The sequence below is a fragment of the Quercus lobata genome, chromosome 4 (assembly GCF_001633185.2).
Source record: "Quercus lobata isolate SW786 chromosome 4, ValleyOak3.0 Primary Assembly, whole genome shotgun sequence".
In the NCBI taxonomy this organism is placed as follows: domain Eukaryota; kingdom Viridiplantae; phylum Streptophyta; class Magnoliopsida; order Fagales; family Fagaceae; genus Quercus; species Quercus lobata.
The window spans coordinates 47065039-47084537 of record NC_044907.1 but is presented as its reverse complement, the minus strand read 5'-3'; positions in this window follow the sequence as shown (position 1 = coordinate 47084537).

Here is a 19499-nt window from a genome sequence, read left to right as displayed (position 1 = left end):
GGCGGGATACTCCTGGTAGAACAGGAGGTTGTGTCAGGACAAAGACACACAAGGCAGGAACCAGACCTCATGGCCAGGATGACAGCAATGTTGAAGATCTGGAGCAAGAAGTTCGTCTTCTCAAAGAAGGCAGGACACAGGAAATCAGAGACAATGTTCCCCCTACTGGTCACCAAGATGGAACGCAGCCAGAAGGAGGGTCAGTAGTGGGAGGAAGAGCCAACCCTCAGTACTTAACACTGGCAGATGTCAATGCCCTCCTGGAGCAAGAAAGGGAAAAACTCTCAGGGATCCCCAAGCAATTCTCTCAGGATCCCCCGTTCCCTCCAGAACTTCTTGGCAAACCATACCCTGAGGGGTACGAACCCCCAAAGTTCCATCCTTTCGATGGAAGAACTGGAAGTGCTGTGGAACATGTGAGTAGGTTTATCCACACTATGGGCCCCTATGTAGGAGACAGCAAATTGTGTCTAAGGGAATTTACCAAATCCTTAATGGATAGGGCATACACTTGGTACACCACGCTGAGACCCGGGTCCATCAAAACCTAGGATGAGATGATGGAAAAATTCTGCGCCAAATATTATCCTGGTGAAGACAAAATCACTTTCCAGAACCTTCAGATGGTAAGGCAGAGACCTGGAGAGGATCCCGTCCAATTTATTAAAAGATTTGAAGATGTGTCCCTAGATTGCTATGGGGACCACGAAGAAAAGGAGCTCGTGGAAACCTGTGTAGCCAACATGCTTTTTGATTACAAGCTCAACCTTGAAAATCTATGTATCATGCAGTTTGCTGACCTGTTATAGAGAACCAGAAGGACGGCGCAAACTATGAGGAAAAAAAGGATGCCCGTGTCCCAAGCTATGATAGCATCAGTAGGAAAAAAAAGGAAAAGGCCAAATGGGAAGGTGTTCGAGGAACCACCGATGATCCCATGTACAGCTGAAGAATTAAGCCATGTCTTAGACAAATGGATCGGAGATGGAGTTGTTAGGCCATTCACTGTGTCCAGGCCACTAACTGAAGAAGAAAGGAAGAACCCTTTATTTTGCAGAATCCATAATTATGTCAAGCATTCCACCAAGGATTGCTGGACCCTTCGCAAACTCTTCCACAAAAAGTTGAGGGAAGGAACCCTGGAACTCACTCAGAAGGAGCTAGAAGTGCAGAGAAACCCCTTGCCTAACCACAAAGGGAAAGGGGTGGTAGCAGTAGTAATACATGGGAACCCGGCAGAAGCAGGAGAATCTGAAGGATCTTTCCACCTGAGCACAGTCAGGACCCTTCAGAAGAATCCCAAGTTCAGGTCATTATTCAACCAATTGGGATTTGGACCAGAAGCAAGAAAGGTGGCTACAAAGTCTCTCATGAGCATAGCAGCAGATTCAGGAATGGAATGCTTTACAGCAGAGTCACATGCTAGTCGAGCTTTCCTGGAGACAACCAATGCAATAACCTTCATCGATGAAGACATGGAGATTGAGCACCCAGACCACCGTAGACCCCTTTATTTAATGGCCACCATAAACGGCGTTCAAGTCAGAAGAGCACTGGTGGACACGGGGGCATCGCTCAATCTCATAACCTTGAGTACCCTGGAAGCTGTGGGCTTAATTGATAGAAGGATCCTGGGGGCTCCCATGGAAATAACAGGATTTGGAGGATCGGTGGAATCAACAGAAGGATACGTGCAGCTAGCCTTAAGGGTAGGGCCAATAGTAGCCCTGACAAGCTTTCATGTGATTAATGCAGAAGTTTCTTACCATGTGTTGTTGGGACGCCCGTGGCTTCATAAACATTGCCTTATTCCATCTACGTTCCATCAATGCATTAAGGGGAGACTGAATGGGAGGCCCATAAGGATCCCTGCCAATCGTAATCCTTTCAGCCAAGGAGAAGTGAACTTTGCAGAAACGATGTTCTATGATGAATTGAAGCCAGATGATGAGAGTCCTGCCCTGGGGACCCCAAGGGCATCCATCCTAGAAGAAGAAGGAGGAGGGAGGGGCACCCGTGACTTGAGGAACCTTCTGGAAAGAAAAAGACAAAAGAGGGAGCCCAGCTTTTCAGGATCCCGAGAATGTGTGGTGGTACGGGAACCCGGAAGGAGGCTAATCTACCGTTTGTGAAGGTGCGCGGGACCTGAATGCGTTATGCAGAAAGGTCCCGGATCACCAAGCTGCATGATGGCCCAAGAAGAAATTTCAGAAGAACCAGTTAAGAAGGCCCAAATTCAGCCTGAGGAAGAATTAAAGGAAATAGATTTGGGAACCGAACCGGGATCCCGAAAGCCTGTCTTCATTAGCAGTCAACTGGTGGCACAAGAAAGGGAGCAACTGATAACCTTACTCCAAAAATACAGAGATGTGTTCGCATGGACCTATGATGAGATGCCTGGTTTAGACCAAGGATTGGTAGTTCATTCTCTTAATGTGGACCCAGGAATGAGGCCAATAGTTCAACGGACTAGGGTCTTCCACACCGAGGTAGAAGCTCAAATAGTTCAAGAGGTCAAAAAGTTACTAACAGCTGGTTTTATCAAACCCATTCAACACCCAAAATGGCTTTCCAACATTGTACCTGTAAAGAAGAAAAATGGTCAGATCCGTTGCTGTGTGGACTTTCGCAACTTGAATAAGGTGTGCCCTAAAGATGAATTCCCCTTACCCAATATCGACCTCTTTGTAGATTCAGCTGTAGGAAGTTCAATGTTCTCATTTATGGATGGGTACAGTGGGTACAACCAAATCTGTATGGCTGCCAAAGATGCAGAGAAGACCGCATTCAAAACTCTAATTGGGAACTTTTACTACACTGTAATGCCCTTTGGCCTCAAAAATGCGGGGGCTACGTATCAGCGAATCATGACAGTCATTTTCCATGACATGATACATGAGGAGATGGAAGATTATGTAGGTGACATTGTGGTCAAATCAAAGACCAGAACATGACATTTCCAAGTACTTGAGCAAGTCTTTGAAAGATGCAGGAAGTACAAGTTACGTATGAACCCCATGAAATGCGCCTTCGGAGTGTCTGCTGGAAAGTTCCTTGGGTTTCTGGTACATCACAAAGGCATAAGTGTGGATCCAGCCAAGGCCACAGCTATCGCCACAATGAGAAGACCAACTACTGTTAAGGAACTCAAAAACTTCCTGGGAAGGGTCTCCTATATTAGGAGATTTGTGCCTGGTTTGGCCTCAGCTATAGTAGGTCTATCCAAACTGTTGAAAAAGGGGACTGAATTTACCTGGGGAACGGAGCAGTAGGAGGCTTTCCAAAGAATTCAGGGCATCATGAATCATTTGCCCACCCTTCAGGCACCAGTATGTGGGCGACCTCTACTGTTATACTTAGCATCAAACTCCCAGGCAATAGGAACTTTGCTGGCACAAGAAGACAATTAGGGGGAATGAGCAGCCTATATACTATGTAAGCAAAACACTTAAGGATACCGAGACCAGGTACCCCAGAATAGAGAAAGCCTACCTAGTAATCATCTACGCATCCCAAAGGCTAAAGAGGTACTTCTCAGCTCACCAAATCTTTTTGGCAACCAAGTCCCACCTCATTAAAGCACTCCTGCACCAACCCCTTCTCACGGGAAGAATAGCACAATGGCTAGTTTTGCTCTCTCAATATGACATAGGTATCAGAACTCCCAAGGCTGTCAAAAGCTAGGCCATAGCAGATTTGCTAGCTTAGTTCTCAGGAAAGGAGGAAGGCCCGCTGAGTGAAAAAATCCCTGGTGAGGTAGCAGTAACAGAGATCCTAGGAAAGAAATGGACCATGAGGTTTGACGGGTCGGCTACAGTAACTTCAAATGGGGTAGGAATTGTACTAAGTTGTGAAAATGGAGACATCATACCCTTGTCTTTCAAGTTTGGTTTCTCGTGCTCAAATAATACAGCTGAATATGAGGCATACTTAACCGGGCTGACTATAGCACTCAACATAGGAGTGAAACATATGAGAGTGTTGGGAGATTCCAATCTTGTAGTCTCCCAAGTGAAAGGTGACTTCGCGTTATAGGAACAAAGCTTAGCAGCCTACAGAACTTGTGTACAAAGGCTGGAGCTAAAATTTCAGACCTTTAGCATAGAGTACACTTAAAGAAATGAAAACAGGTTTGCTGATGCGCTTGCTACTCTGGAATCCCAAATACCATTTAATGGGAGAGACACGCTGATGAAAATAGGAAGACAGGAACATTCTATTGTAAGGATCCTCCAAGGGATGTACCCCGGAGAGTCCAAACAGTGGGATTGGAGGAGCGAAGTCAAAGAAAAGATGAAAGAGGCAGGGCCCAGAGGGAACATCAAAGAACTAATGGATTACACTCAGATAGAAGGGGAATTTCATAGAAGGCTGTCAGGTGGAATATTATCCAGAGGTATCACCAAGAAGGAAGGAAAGCTGAAGCTAGAAGAATTACATACCCAAGCCTGTGGAGTTGCAGAAAAGGTCAGCCTATATAGAAGCATGCAACGCATGGGGTATTACTGGCCAAATATGGACAAGGAGGCAGCAATTATACAGGAAAAATGTCAGGAGTGTCGTTTGGCAATTGATAAAGAAGAAAGCTATGCTGTGTTTGTTGCAAAAGATTGGCGGGTTCCTTTCATAGGATACCTGGCTCAGGGGATCCTGCCAACTGACAGAACACTAGCCCACAAGCTCAAGAAACTGGTGGACAGATATTTCCTGCAGAACGACATCTTATTCAAAAAGGGATACAGTGGGGATCCCCTAAGGTGCTTGGGGCCAAAGGAAGCTAGAGAAGTAGTCAGGGAAGTTCATTCTGGAGATTGTGGAAGTCACCCGGGGAAGAGAAGGCTGTATAAGCAATTACTGTTGTTGGGATATTACTGGCCAACGATGAAAAGGGACTCTGAGGAGCTGGTCAAAACATGTCATGCTTGCCAAGTCCTGGGAGATGCAATTCACACTCACCCAAATGTTCTACAGAATATAACGACACCATGGTCTTTTCACACTTGGGGGCTTGATCTCATAGGACCTATAAACCCTCCATCCAACGGCTACATATGGATCCTGGCAGCCACCGAATACTTTACAAAATGGGTAGAGGTCATCCCTTTGAAAAAAGCAACTGGAGCAGCTGTAGCAAATTTCATCCGAAACCACATCATTACAAGGTTCGGGATCCCCAGAAGATTGATCAGTGATAATGGAACCCCATTTATAAACAAAGACATGAAGGGGTTAACTGAAGCATATCACATCAAGCATGGGAGGTCTACCCCATACTACCCACAAGGAAACGGCCAAGCTAAAGCTACCAATAGGGTAATGTTGAAAACCCTTAAGAAGATGAAGCATGAGTATGGAGGGAAATGGAGTGATCATCTGGCAGATGTACTCTGGGCATGTAGGAGCTCTGTAAAGACAGCCACAGGATTCTACCCATTTTCCCTAGTCTATGGAACAGAAGCTATCAGCCCCGTGGAGTTAGTCATTCCTACACCAAGGGTAGTTCTGGAAAAAAACCAAGAAGAAAGTGAGAACACAAACAATGAAAGGAGGCTGGCAGATCTGGAAGTGGTAGAAGAAGAAAGAGAGCTAGCCAAGAAAAGAAGCCAGAGGTAACAGCAAAGAATGACTAGAGCATATGCACAAGCAGTACGTCCAAGAATGTCCACTGAAGGACAATTGGTACTAAGAATGGCAAAGCATGTAAGGAGGAACCTGCTAGGGCCCTCCAAGTTCACCCCAAAGTGGGAAGGACCCTACATCATTAATGCAGCCCATGAGAGTGGGCATTATTACCTTACCAAGGAAGATAGGACAGTCCTGACAAAACCCATAAATGGGAAATGGCTGAAACAATACTATGCAAAAGGACAAAGAGATCCCAGCACATCAGGATCCTTTTACCAGCTTCACAACCCGCTAAGTGTTTTTTTTTCATTTTATCTTTTTTTATTTCCCTCAGCTTTTGTCATGAATTCTAGTCTAAATGATTTTGTTCAGGAACCTATGATAGATTGACACTCTGCGGTCAATACTACACTAAATGATTTCTTTGTTCCTTAAAAGATGACCATACTTTAATGAATTTCCTTTTTCTTCAATATTTGAGTCTTTATTTTAACACTGCAAAGTCCAAGTTTGGATAGATTTAAGGAAGGATACCTGAGTAAAAAAAAAGAGAAAAAGGTATGTAATATACCCTTTTACATATGGCCCATGATTCATCTCACAGATGATTTAAAATACCCCACAAACAGTTCCAAGTGCATAGGTCTAGGATCACAGGCAAAAGTAAAATACCGAAGATACCTAGCCTAGCACTTGGCAAAAGAGGTGAACCTGTCAAAGTTCATGAACTGGGGCCGTATCAAAAAAAAATATACAAGGGAAAAGATACCAGTGTACCTAGTTCAGTACTTGCACAATAGACCACCGGGTACCTGGACCAGAACTTACAGTGAAGCCTGTAGGAATCATGGTCCAGGACTCAGGAAAGAAAAGAGAAAAGTCATATATCAAAAAAAGAAAAAGAAAAAAAGAAGGCAATATATTAAAGAGAAAGGCAGATTCACATACTAAGAAATTAGAAGCAGTTTTGAAACACAAGCAAAAAAAAAAAGGGAGAGCAGTATTAAAAAAAAAAAACTTATACAACCCCAAATTGTTTATATAAATCTAAAGAAAGCTAAGGAATGAGGCCGGCCAATAAAGAGCCATCTGGGGGAATGATAGGCACAGTTGAAGAAGAAAGAAGCCTCTGCCGCTTGACCTTCAAATCTTGTAAAATCTTGTGAGCACGAGCCAAAGTTTTCTCAGCAGCAGCTATCTCAACGTCTATGCTCTTAGAGGATTGTCTCTGAAATAGCATATGAGCCAACAGGCGCAAGTGATCCAACAAAAAAGATAAGTTGAACTTGGCCTTCAGAAGGTCTTGGACCACCCCTCTCCACTCCAAAAGCCTTTCTTCAGACAAAGAGTCCACAGAAGAATTCCTCAGTGAAACCAACACAGCACATAACAACTCCATCAAAATATTACCCAGAAAAATGCCCCCCTGAAGCTACTGGTGAAATCCCCGTGAATCTTGAGCAGACTCTCTAACAGCGGCAGACCTTCAACAGGAACAGAGAAATGCAGGAAGCTGCCATAAGAAGACCCAAAAGAATAGAAGTGGCTGGTAGGAAGGCTGTTAAACTCCAAGAGGTCAAAGCGAGCTAGAAAGGAGGAAAGTCTTGAATCAAGATCTGAGGCAGCCACTCCCAAGGCGTCCCCCATCGCTGTGTCACCGCCTGCAGAGACTGGAGGACTTGCAACCTTCTGCTTTGACTGAAGATCAGCAATTCGAACGGATCTCACAATTCCTTCAGGGATAATAGGCCCAGAATCTTTAAAGCCTGTGTCAATATTTGTAAAAGAAAAGTAAAAGGAAGAACAGATTTAGTTTTAAAAAAAAAAAAAAAAAAAAAAAAAAAGAAAAAGAAGAAGAAGAAACCAGTACCGACTTCTTGAGGCAGAGCCTCTCCTTCCTGATCCCCTGATTTCCCTAAAGATGCTGGGAAAGAACATAAAGCAAGTTGAAGAAAAGGTGAAGAACCATTGGCAAAATGGCTAAAGGAAGGAAGAGATGCAGGGGGCTTCACCATGGAAGAAGGAAAAGAAAAAAGGGTAGGGAAAGAAAGAAAGAAAAAGGAAACACAGTGGAAGCAGCTCGCACTCACCTTCTGAGCTTTCTGATTCCAAGAAAGAGGCAACACTGGGAGCAGACCTTACACTGGCTTAACCTAAAAGGAGAAAGAAAAGAAGGAACTCAAAAAAAAAAAAAAAAAGGGGGAAAGAAAAATAGAGATGAAATGCTATTTTAAGGAAAACATGACTCACCTGTTTGTTTGGATAAAAGAGTGTCTCCCAAAGTCCCTTTATCTGACAATGTTTAAGGAAACACAGTTCTAATGGGACTAGGAGTGCGCTCAAGATGGGGACTTTGAGATGCAGGGATTTTAGAGGCTTCGGGATCCTGAAAATCCTGGGAAACCTGCATCGGTTGCTCAGTCTCCTTAGCTAGGCCACCATTAGGGGGCTCCTCCCCACAATAGGAAATGTAATGGAAAGGGCAGTAACAGCTTCTTCCGGAATTTTGTCGGTTATAGGAGGAGACACCTCCACTTAAAAAAAAAAAAAAAAAAAAAAAAAAAAAAAAAAAAAAAAAAGAGAGGGAGAAGCAATGCTAAGTGAAAACAACGGGGTAATGCTAACAACACAGTGCCAGAGCAAAAGGGAGAAAACGAGAACAAAGAAAAACACATACCACGTCATCACCAGAAGATTGGCTTTTGCCCTTCTTGTAATCAGACTTGCGTTTAGACTACAAAGGAAACCACCACTCGTCAGCAAAGAGGAAATAATTGTAATAATATGAACAAATGAAAAAAGAGAGAAGAAGGAAAGAAGTCTTGCCCTTCTCTCTCTCTCTCTACAGATTCTCTGGAAGTCTTTTGTTTACTACGAGTATGCCCAGAGGGTCCTAAAGGGGGCTGGGATACAAAACCAAAGGAGCCTAAAGAACCATGGACTGAAGCAGTCACAGGAACCTGGGAAAAAGAAGACTCTACCTTGGTCTTCTTCCGGGTCCTTGAAGCCAAAGGTTGCCTGACATCCTTGCCTTCCTGGGATACCAAAGGTGTTTGAGATTTCTCAGTTTTTCTTCTTTTCGCCTCAGGACCAACTTTCACGCCCTCTGTACTTTCCTCAACATCAACTGTTTTCATTTTTCCTGGCTTGACATCCTTGCCTTTGCCCGAAGCGGTAGCAGCACCTATTGTCTCCACTGCACCTTTCTTAATAGGTACTCCAGAGGAAGTGCCAATAATGAGATTGCAACCCAACCAAGTCTCAGGAAAATCTTGCGCATAAGTCACCCAACCTCCCCTGGAGGCATGCCACTCTGTGAACCCAACCTTGCTGCTTACGGCAGCGGAAACAATTCCAGCTGTAGGAAGGGATAAACGCCTATTGAATGTTGGAGCAGAAGCAATACCAAGATTCGGGGTTTCTCGAACTAAACCAAAGACAACATAGTCAATGAAAGACTTCTGTATTCTTCTCCAATAACTAGTATAGCCACTAGAAGCAAAAACTCCTCTCTGGGAGTTAGGCACTGCAAATTGGGGGCTCCTCCGTGACCAATAAGAAAAGGCCTGCAGCCTCAAGAAAGGATCCAAAGAAGGAAGGGACGGCACCACGTCCTTAAAAACTGGAGGAATGTCTTGGTCAAAACCAAACTGCTGGAGCACCCGGTGTGCTGAATAATGGGTATATTTTGTGCCACTCAAAGAGGGCACAGGAAGCCAAGAGGGGCTAGTGTAGGCAAGATAAGCCAGACTGCCCTCATCACCACGGCACAAGTCAAAAGTATTACCTGTAGAAGATAAAAAAGAAGACAACACAGAATCACACGCAAAGCCAGGGCCAAACTCACGAGGAGATTTCCAATGTAAGTTCCCTGCTTGATCAAATAACTCCACAAGATTGAGGCCACCACCTTTCAAGCTAATCCAACGAAAAATAATGGAAAAAGCATCAGTCAAATTGCCACAAAGACCCTTCACTATGTCAGGGGATCCTTGGAATTTATCCTTTACAAATTTCAAATTCCTGCACTTGGCTAAAGTAGCTGTAGAACGGTCCCACATAAAAATCTGAAGGATAGCACAATGAAGAGATAAGGTAATCACATAGCAAGAATCACCCTCGGTCTCATCTCCATGAAGCTAATCCAATTGAGAATACACATGACCCAAAAACAGAGGGGCTAAAGGATATTGGGTACCTCGAGTCAACTTGATTGCTAGTGGATAAAAAGAAGACTTAACCCCATACCCAGGAAACTCGCTGAACAAGAACTTGCTCAGCCAAAATGCCAGAAAACCAACCCACCTCACTTCCTTATTCTTCTCACGAGAAAGGGTCATCACCCATCTCCCCATCCTAGCCGGCTTACCACCAGGAGAGGCAGCATGACCACCAAAATGACCAAACAGTTTATCTTCCACCACAAGATCCTCTTCAGAAAGGTTGATATCAAAGGAACTCTCATCACCAAACACCGGGAGAAGGAAGTTGTTAACCACGTCCTCCAGGGTAATCGTCAATTCACCAACAGAAAAGAAAAAACTATGAAGGGAAGGGCACCAACGACGTACCAGATGCCTGAGCCCTTTGGTGTCTCTGAAACCCTCAAGATTTCTGGAAATAGCCACTACCTTTAGGATACCGGCGCGCTCCAAGCGACACATAAACTCCGTATCAGACAGCTCCTTGTCTACCCAAATGGGTCAGCCTTGGATTTTTCCCGGGACAAAATCAAAGAAGATAGGCACCGCCTCTCGAATTCCTTGTCTAATCTGAAGGTCAAAAATCTCTCTAGGGTCTAGAACCTGGGCGGAACCGGCAAAACCCGCTTGGCCAGAAAGCATCCAGGCATGAGGAGACGGAGGAGCCTCGCCATGAGATACATGAGGAAAGAACGGATTGGGAGAATACCAGGGATCCCGTAAAGGGAAGGCTGGACGTTCAATAACCTCGCGAGAATCACTCGGAGTGGAACCAGAAGAACCTTCGCCCTCAGAAGGACTGGGGGTACGTTCTCTCCTTTTTCGAGAAGAAGAAGAAGCCATTGGAACAACGCAAGTAATGAGAAGAGAAGAAATTGAAAATGTGAAAAAGGGGAAGACCGGAATAACAGAGAAGAAAAGAAAAAGAAAGAGAGACCCAAGAATGAAAGACTCAGAGAAGCAAAGTGATAAGGTGAAACGGCTACAATAAAGGCGCAAATAGCAGTTGGGGAAGACAGTGTATGGAAAGACGCACCAGTTGCCAAAAATTTAATTTTGAAGAAGGGATTAATTAGCGGTTATTAATGAAAAGTAACGGGAAACGAGAAAAGTGGGTAGAGGAATTTTACCTCAAATACTCAACTGCCACGTCCCGTGCAAAGAGGAAAATGCAAAAAATAAGGGAACGAAACACACAAAAAAAAGAAACTAAGGTGACCAAAAGCAGCAGAAAAAGGTCGGGATCCTAAGTAAGAAAGAAGGGAACCCAGGAGAAGTTAAAAAAGGGGGGGGGGGATCCTACGAAAATCTTAGAAAACCTGAATTACTCACGCGTGGGCTTCAGGCAACCCACGAGCTTGGGGGGCTAAATGTTGAGGTCTAAAAAGGATCATAGTAAGGGAGGCCCAAAAGAGTGAGTCAGGCCCAAAAGGAAAAAAACAAGCTAAGTCCAAAGAAGCAGGTGCAAGGGAACCACGAAGGAATAAAGAGGCCTAGGAGACTTGAAGTCCAGATGAAGAAGCATCCAAAAGAAAAAGAAAAAACACGGCAAGAGGATAAGAAGTCAGGATCCTCAAGAACCATCAAGAGGCGCGGATCCTTCCAAGCACACAGTAAAAAAAAAGACTAGGACAGCTCGAAAGAAAATGACAGAAAAAGAAAATAAGAAACAAAGCAAAAGAACACAAGTGCCAAAAAAACCCAACGACCTCTCATGGCACAAGCAGACAAAGTCTCGGGGAACCAGAACAGAGAAACACAAAAAAGAGAATGGTAACAAGCGGCTTTCAAGTTGGCAGAATAGGATTCCGCTCAGATGGGAAAAAAAGGGGAAAAGTGGAATTGCCAAACGATGATGGTGAGAAGGGCATACCTTAGCACATCCCAAAGAAGGTGGCCAACCAGGGACTTTCAAAAGAATCAGAGCTGAAAGAAGGAAAGAATGAGAAAAACAGGAAATGAGACTTACCGAGTGATAGGCACGAAACAGACTCTGTTCACAAGAAGGCAAAACAGGGGAACCAACGGTTCCCCGGGAAGACCATAACTTCATTATAAAAGGAAGGGGTGGGTTGCGAAGAAAAGAGCAGCGAAAAAGAGAGAAAAAAGAAGAGATTTTCTAGAGAGAAGAACTATCAGTAAATTTGTGGTGAAGAGAAAGAAAACACTAAGAGAAAAATGAATATTGCTTCCCGGTATCCTGTAAAAGCCACTATTGCACATACTCGAATTCAAAGAGAATCAAACTTTGCAAATTTTGAAGGCTGAAATAGCCACTCAAGACTGTAATTTTTGAGCTTGATTGAACCTTGTATCACGTCCTAGTGAGGTTTCTGTAACTTAACAAAGAACATATTAATGAAATATGTCTCAGTAATTCCAGGATCCCTTTAGCATTAATTTTGTGCCTCTTTGTTAATCCTTCTTTTTGAATTTACCTTGTTGTTTTGGCATGTCTTTCAATACGAATATCCTTGCTTGTCATTTTACTTGTATTGTAGGAAGCATCCCCTGTACATTACTTAACTCTTAAACAGCCTTTTAGTTGCGGTGAGTCAAGACTTGGTTCACCAAACCTCTTATTTAGGCCCGGGATCCTTGGCCTGAGTGTCACAAAAAGGCACTCTCACAAATCACATTCTCTATATGTTGATACTTATAAATGATTTCCTTAATTTTATTGAGAAATGAATTGGGTGTTTGCAATTGAGGTCTCCATATTTGGTTGTGAGAATAGAGTGGTTGAGAAAGTATTTGGGAGGTTGTTTAAATTTAGATAACTTTAGGATATAAAATTATTTTATACTTTAAATTCTTATTTATAGATTTCAAGATCATTTAATCAGTTTAAAAAATAAAATATACTTTTAACAATTGTACAATTTTTTTAATAAAATATGAATTAGGAAAATCAAGACTCAAATATTCGACATTATTATACAACAAAATATATAGGTCTTAATGTATATAAAAATAATTTCAAATGAAATTGTAAAGTAATCTGTGTATCGTGCGAGACATTACCTAATTGTAATAATTGATAGAATGATGTGCTTACATAGCTGGACAAAATACTCACCTTTTAATTAGCCATAATAAAACTGTCTAAACTTAAATTACTTGGGTTAGGTTTTTTTAAAGTTATGATGAGTTGAGTTGGATTGAGTATTTTCCCATCTAACATTGTTCAGTTGGGTTAAAAAATATATATCAAACAGGCCATTTTTCAACACAATTATCATTCTAATAACGTTCTGGATACTACAAATGTAACACAACATTTACAAACTACAGGGTGACCAATCAAAATATTATAATTCTAACAATTATTTATTCAGTTTTTGAAATCAATTAATCACGCCATTATCACATCAGTCTATGTAAGTTATGAAGTAAAATTTTCAGTATTGTTGTTAAAATTTAAACTTGAAAACACGTCTGAATAAATAAATAAATAAATAAGAAAAGAAGACGTCTGAATTTATGGTCGTGGGACACAAAAGATTGGGAGAGGTCCGATGTGGAAAAGAGTTGAAACATTTTGGGCTTCTTGAAGTTATCACGTCAAGCATCTTGGGCTGTGGCAAAGGGCAGGCTATCGTGGGATAAGTATTGGAAGGAACTACCGAATCATCAGTAACTAGCCCAGTTTTGGTTCTGGGTCTACCAGAAGATTTTCTTGGGCAGGGAGAGTTCCAAATGTGGGCCCGAATGAAGTTAGTCTATTCATGTAAATGCGAGAATGCAAATTCTTTGTCTCTATTTGTTTGTTCCAGTTTATACTAAACCAATCACAATTCGTAATGCATTCATTTAATTTTCCTTATAATATTGTGAAATTTTAAAATGAAAAAAAATACTAATTAAAAAAAATCAAACACAGCATACCAAGTTCTCTAATTCATAATTCCTGATGCATTTGATTTAGAATTCATTGTTTATTAGAAAATCAAGAAATTTTCTTAGAGATTGAAGGTTGATGATGATATCATGTGCCCCCAACAAACTTAAATAGAAGGTTTGTTAAAGGAGATTGTGAGAATCTTATGGGGTTATTAGTTTATGGGTTGGTCTCATTTGAGAGCTGTAAGGGCTTCTGGTGGGGTGCGCATGTGATGGGACAAAAGTGAGTAGAAATGAAATTTGACCATGTGGGAAACTTCACAGTTTCTTGTAAATGAATTAGCATCCGGATTGTATAAAATTGGCTATTTTACCATCTATAATGCTACTTTATCTGTTATACCATATCACTTTACAACACACCTAAACCTAACATCTCAAACTCTTTTTTTTACAACTTTATTTAAAAATTCTTTTTTATTTATTCATTATTTACTATTTCTTTATTATTTATTTTCCATCTCTCTCTCTCTCTCTCTCTCTTCCTCCTACAAGCAACCACCACCCTACAACCAAACTCTCAACACTGCAAACCCACCGGCTAGTACCACCACTGCAAACCCACATCAACCATCACAACCACAATAGTCACCACCATGCCACCACCAAAACCCATTAAAAAAAATCACCAAACAACCACAACAACACACTGCCACTACCACCACTCGCATCCCAGCAAATCCACCAACTACCACAAAGCCACATCAGCCACCACAACCACAATAGCCACCACTATGCCAACCACCAAAAGCCATTGAAAAAAAAATACCAAACCAAAACCAAAATTGCATTGCAAATTGCACAACTCAACCACGATCAAACCAACACCTAGCCACCAACAGATCAGTGGAGATTGAACCGAAACCCGCAACCTCGATCTTTGCTTCTCATCCCCCATCAATCTTTGTTTCTCTGTTCTATTGGCTTGGAGGCCTAACATCAACATCAAGGGATAGGTGAGAGAGAGAGAGGGAGAGAGAGAGAGAGAGAGATGAAATGAGATGAGGAGGAGAAAGAAGTTAAAAGATAGAGAGGGAGTAAAGAGACCAATGGATAGAAAAATGAAGAGAGAGAAAGAAGGCATATATTTTAGGTGAGAGAGAATAACAAGTATTATTTTATTTTTCCAACTTTGCTACTGGTTCTATTTATAGGATGTTATTGTAGCTGTGTTGTATATTTTTTTACAATTAGCCACCCAGGTAAGAGCATTCACAGCAAAGTTGCTAAAAGATATAGCTAATAGCAACTTGAAAAGCTATTTTATCTATTTTACTACCTTATTTTACAAAACACCCTACATCAATAGTTTTATTTTAACATACAAGAAATTAAAATAATATAAATAACATAATAAAATAATATATCCAACACAATAAACACCAACCACAACCACCCATAACAACCACTGCCACAACCACGAAAACCACCGCTCTACCACAACCACAACCACTGCCACCCAAAACCGCAACACTCAACTAACCCAATCCCTCCAAATTGCACCCCACCAAACCTAAAACAAAATAAACTCCCAAAACCACCATCACCGACATCGGGCCACAACCCCTACAAATTAGAACCCCCACCACCCAAAATCAAATAACCCACCAAAACCTAGCCACACTCGGCAAACCACTGGAAGACCCATGAATTGAGCCAACCAAAAATCATTGCGACACCCACTCCCATGTCCATCCGAAGTAAGTAACAAAGTTCTTGGGTTGATGCAGCAACCCATGAACTCAACCCACTCCCATAATCCACAACCATAGCCTACAAAACCAACTCCAATCACGAAACAAGCTACAACCATGAGACCCACCACCGCCACCGCCACCCACTCTCACAACCCACAAAACCCACCAATGTCAACAACTTGCAACCCATAAACCAAGAACACAAATGCTGTTGCCGATCAAAGTGTGAGAAATGAAAAGGGTTTTGATCCAAATTTTTATTTCATGTGAAGTTCTTGTTTACCTTGTTGAAGGTAATAAAAGTGTAGTCCTAAATAAATATCCATAGTATTCTTTGAGGGGGTGATCCTTAACTTTTGAGAGAGTTTTGTGCTTCTAAAAGATGTAGCTTTTTATTGTAAAAGCTATTAATGGTGAGATAGACTTAATATTATTTAATAATAATTGGGTCTTAGTGGATTTACTTCTAGTTTCAAAACCAATTGGTTGAAAGCGGTATTTAGAATAAAATATGAAATATTTTGGTCTAAGGTTAGTAGTAAAAGGTTTGAAACAAAGAGAAAAGATAGATAATTTGATATCTATGCACTAGTAACTATTTGTGTAATTAGTTTGATATCTTTAAAACCTTTCATATAATTTTAACAAAATTCACTATATTTGATTATTACATTTTGATTTTATGTAATTATAGTGTGTGTATATATGTGAATTTTAGAATGGTTGAGAACCCAAAGCTATAGGGGTTTAGAAACTCAAATTGTGGATTTATGAAATCCATAAACTCATAAAGATGCTTATGTGCATCAAAGATGTGCTTGTATGATGTATTAAGAATTAACATCAAGGGATGTTAAATTCATTGTGGTTAGATTTTGTCATGTGTGGTAGATGTCTCAAAATTTTAATCAAGCACATGTGATTCTATTTTGAAAGTATCTCTTCGTAAGATAAAGAGAGTACAAGTGAGTTCATTAAATGAACATTCAAGGATCAATAATAAAAACATTGGGTTGCGTGTCCACATGTAATTTAAGTATGCATCGTATAGATGTAAAATGACTTTCTTAAATAGTGATTTTGGTAAGGAAGTTTGCTTGAAAGCCTTGTGGATTTGTTCTTTCTTAAATAATTAAATGAAACTCTTTTATGAATGAGAACCAAGTAAAGAAATATAATGGAGATTTGCACTATATTAATCTCATTGTTGAGATTGATGATATCTCATTTTGTTGAGATTAGTTTTGTCTCATTCTTTTGGGAATTGTGTTATCTCATTGTCTTGAGATTTGTATTGAGAATTTGCTTATTAGATTTTAATATCGTTAAAGAAGCAAAAACTTGTTGATTCCAATATAAAATTAAGAGATTACTAGAAGAGCGGTTGCATAGCTTGAGTTTGCTAGTGTATTAAATACATGTTGCGTATTATATATGGAACAAAACTAGACATTGACTTCACAATATATAGACTTTCAAGGAATTTAAAATTTGAGGTTGATCATTAGAAAGTAATTAATTGTGATGAATATCGATAAAATACAATATTCAAAGTTAATTCTGTAATTTATGTGAGTGATAAAATCTATGTCTAGTTAGATATTCACTACATGTGGGGGTGCTATGTGTAATAAGGTGTATTTCTTACTCTACTATAGAATAAAATCAAAAGCATTGGTTATAAATGGTAATAGGAAAGGAAAGAAAATGGCTAAAGTTTGGATAAAGTGTCGTGGCCACAACCATAGTGAGCCATTCCTTGTACTGTAATTATGAAACCATAGTGTGTAAACTATACATGAGTGGTATACAATATGAACATAGAATAAAAGTTCTAAGACAAGATACATAAGGCAAGTAAATTGTGGTTGGAATAGTCTGTTGCCTACGTAAATTGTAAATGTAAAATAGGTCCTTTACCGAAGTGTGTCTCAAGACTTGGTAAGGATAACATTCATTGGAATGGGACAAAAACTCTTCTTTAAAAAGAATAACCAATAGTGGAAACCTAACCTCAAACTAATTTAATCTCAGATGTTTAAAGGGTAATAACAAACTATTGATACATGGTTAGTAAGAGCACTAAATTTGTGTCTCATTTAGGATGGATTAGTGCAATTTGTTATCATGTTATAGAGGATGAGGTTTAAACTCTTAATAAAGCTCATGAATCACAAAATGTCTATGTAACAGGACATAAAGAAGGAATTTCACCTTTGTAAACATAGGAGTGCTGCTTCTAACAAGAGTAAAATGGTTTTCTCTTGTAAATTTTCACTAAACTAGAAAGAGCACAAGGCCATAATAGGGCTAATAACAGTGGATTTCTAAACGTGTTAAGGATATTCTCATGTGTGTGTTGTTTTTGATTTTAACACATAAGAGTTTTGGTTTAAGCACTAAACCACCATAAACTTTGTTGAGGTCTTGAGGCAATTACACTAAAGGGAGGTTTAAGTTGAAAGACATATTCTTTTATGCATGATAGAATGTCAATCAAGTGAGACATATATTATTATAACCTCATTAGGGATTGCTATATATATAGGTCTATATAAAGATAGGTTGTAATAATAATATATAAGTTTGGAGAGAATATCATTTGTATAAAATGATAAAGTGGAATTCAAGTTTAGGAATTTTTGACCATATATATAGGTATATACAAGGATATGCTATAATAATGATATATAAGTTTGAAGAGTTTATCATTTGTATAAAATGATAAAGTAAAATTCAAGTTCAGGAATTTTCGACCAATTGAAAATTTTGTTCAATCGATCAAAGTGTTGAAGGAATTGGTTCTAAAAGTTTCTGTGAGTTCTACTGCTGGCTTGACCAATCGAGATTTTTTTATTGCAAGCTCGACACCTAGTTCAATCAATCTAGATTGCGATAATAGTCTTTTGATGAATTTTTTGGTAACCGTTCTAAACTTTTGAAAAGGTTTTGTACCTAGTAGACGTCTTTTGAAATGTTGTAACTCTCCATTGATGCCTTTTGAAGGGTCATAACCCTTTGGGTATAAATAGTGGTTCATGTTCACTTGATAACTTATATTTTTCTCCCTCTCTAATAGTTTCTTAGAAACACAAGAAATATTGTGAGTATTTTCCAAAATTATTATTTGTAGAAACCAATAAACTTAGTTGTATCCTTGGGACAAATTTGTAGTAACCCTTTAGCAACTCTCATATGGGAAAAAATATTCTCTTAAGGATAATATTCAATTGTACCTTCAAGTCAATTATAATTTCAATTTACTTGTATTCATTTTGTTCTTTTATTATTACTCCTTGAGTCTAAAGTTTGAAATCCCCAACAGAAACCATGAGAAATATGGAAACAAGAAAATATTCAAAGATGGTTTATCTAAATTTTACTTTTAATATATATTGGGGAGTGATTAATCTGATTTTAGTTGATTGTATAACAATATATTTCAGTAAATAAATTCTTCATAAATGTAGAAATATTCTTTGGTACCTTTATGTATATTTAAATTCCCAGGAAAGAAATTTTTTTACGAGACTCCAATATTGATTAAATTGGGAAATTACTTTTTCTTAGTGCTAGCCAAGTCTGATCAAGTCATATAGTTTAGTAGTAAGTAGGAAAAAATGATTGAGATACAAGAAAATTAGAAGATTCTAGTAATAGTTTGCATAGTTTTAGAGTAGGCAATTTCTAAAAAGTATGGACACATATACAGGCACGGATATGATATAGTGACATAAGAATTTTTTGAAAAGGTAGGACAAACGTACAACGGTGATACGTATATTAATTAATTATTAAAAATATTTTTATTTAAATATTTTTATATATTGTTAAGTATTTTTTTTGAATAATGTTAAAACATATATCAATTTAAGATCAATAGTAGATAATAAAATGAATAACTATTAAGCAAAGAAATAACTAAATAAACCATTCATGAACTCAAGCAAAGGAAAATAGATAGAGATCGAGCAATATTATGTCATGGGCATTGGTCACACTTGATGTTGATTGTCACACTTGATGCCATTGGTCTTTGCTTTGGCCCATAACATGTCATGGGCTTGTGGTG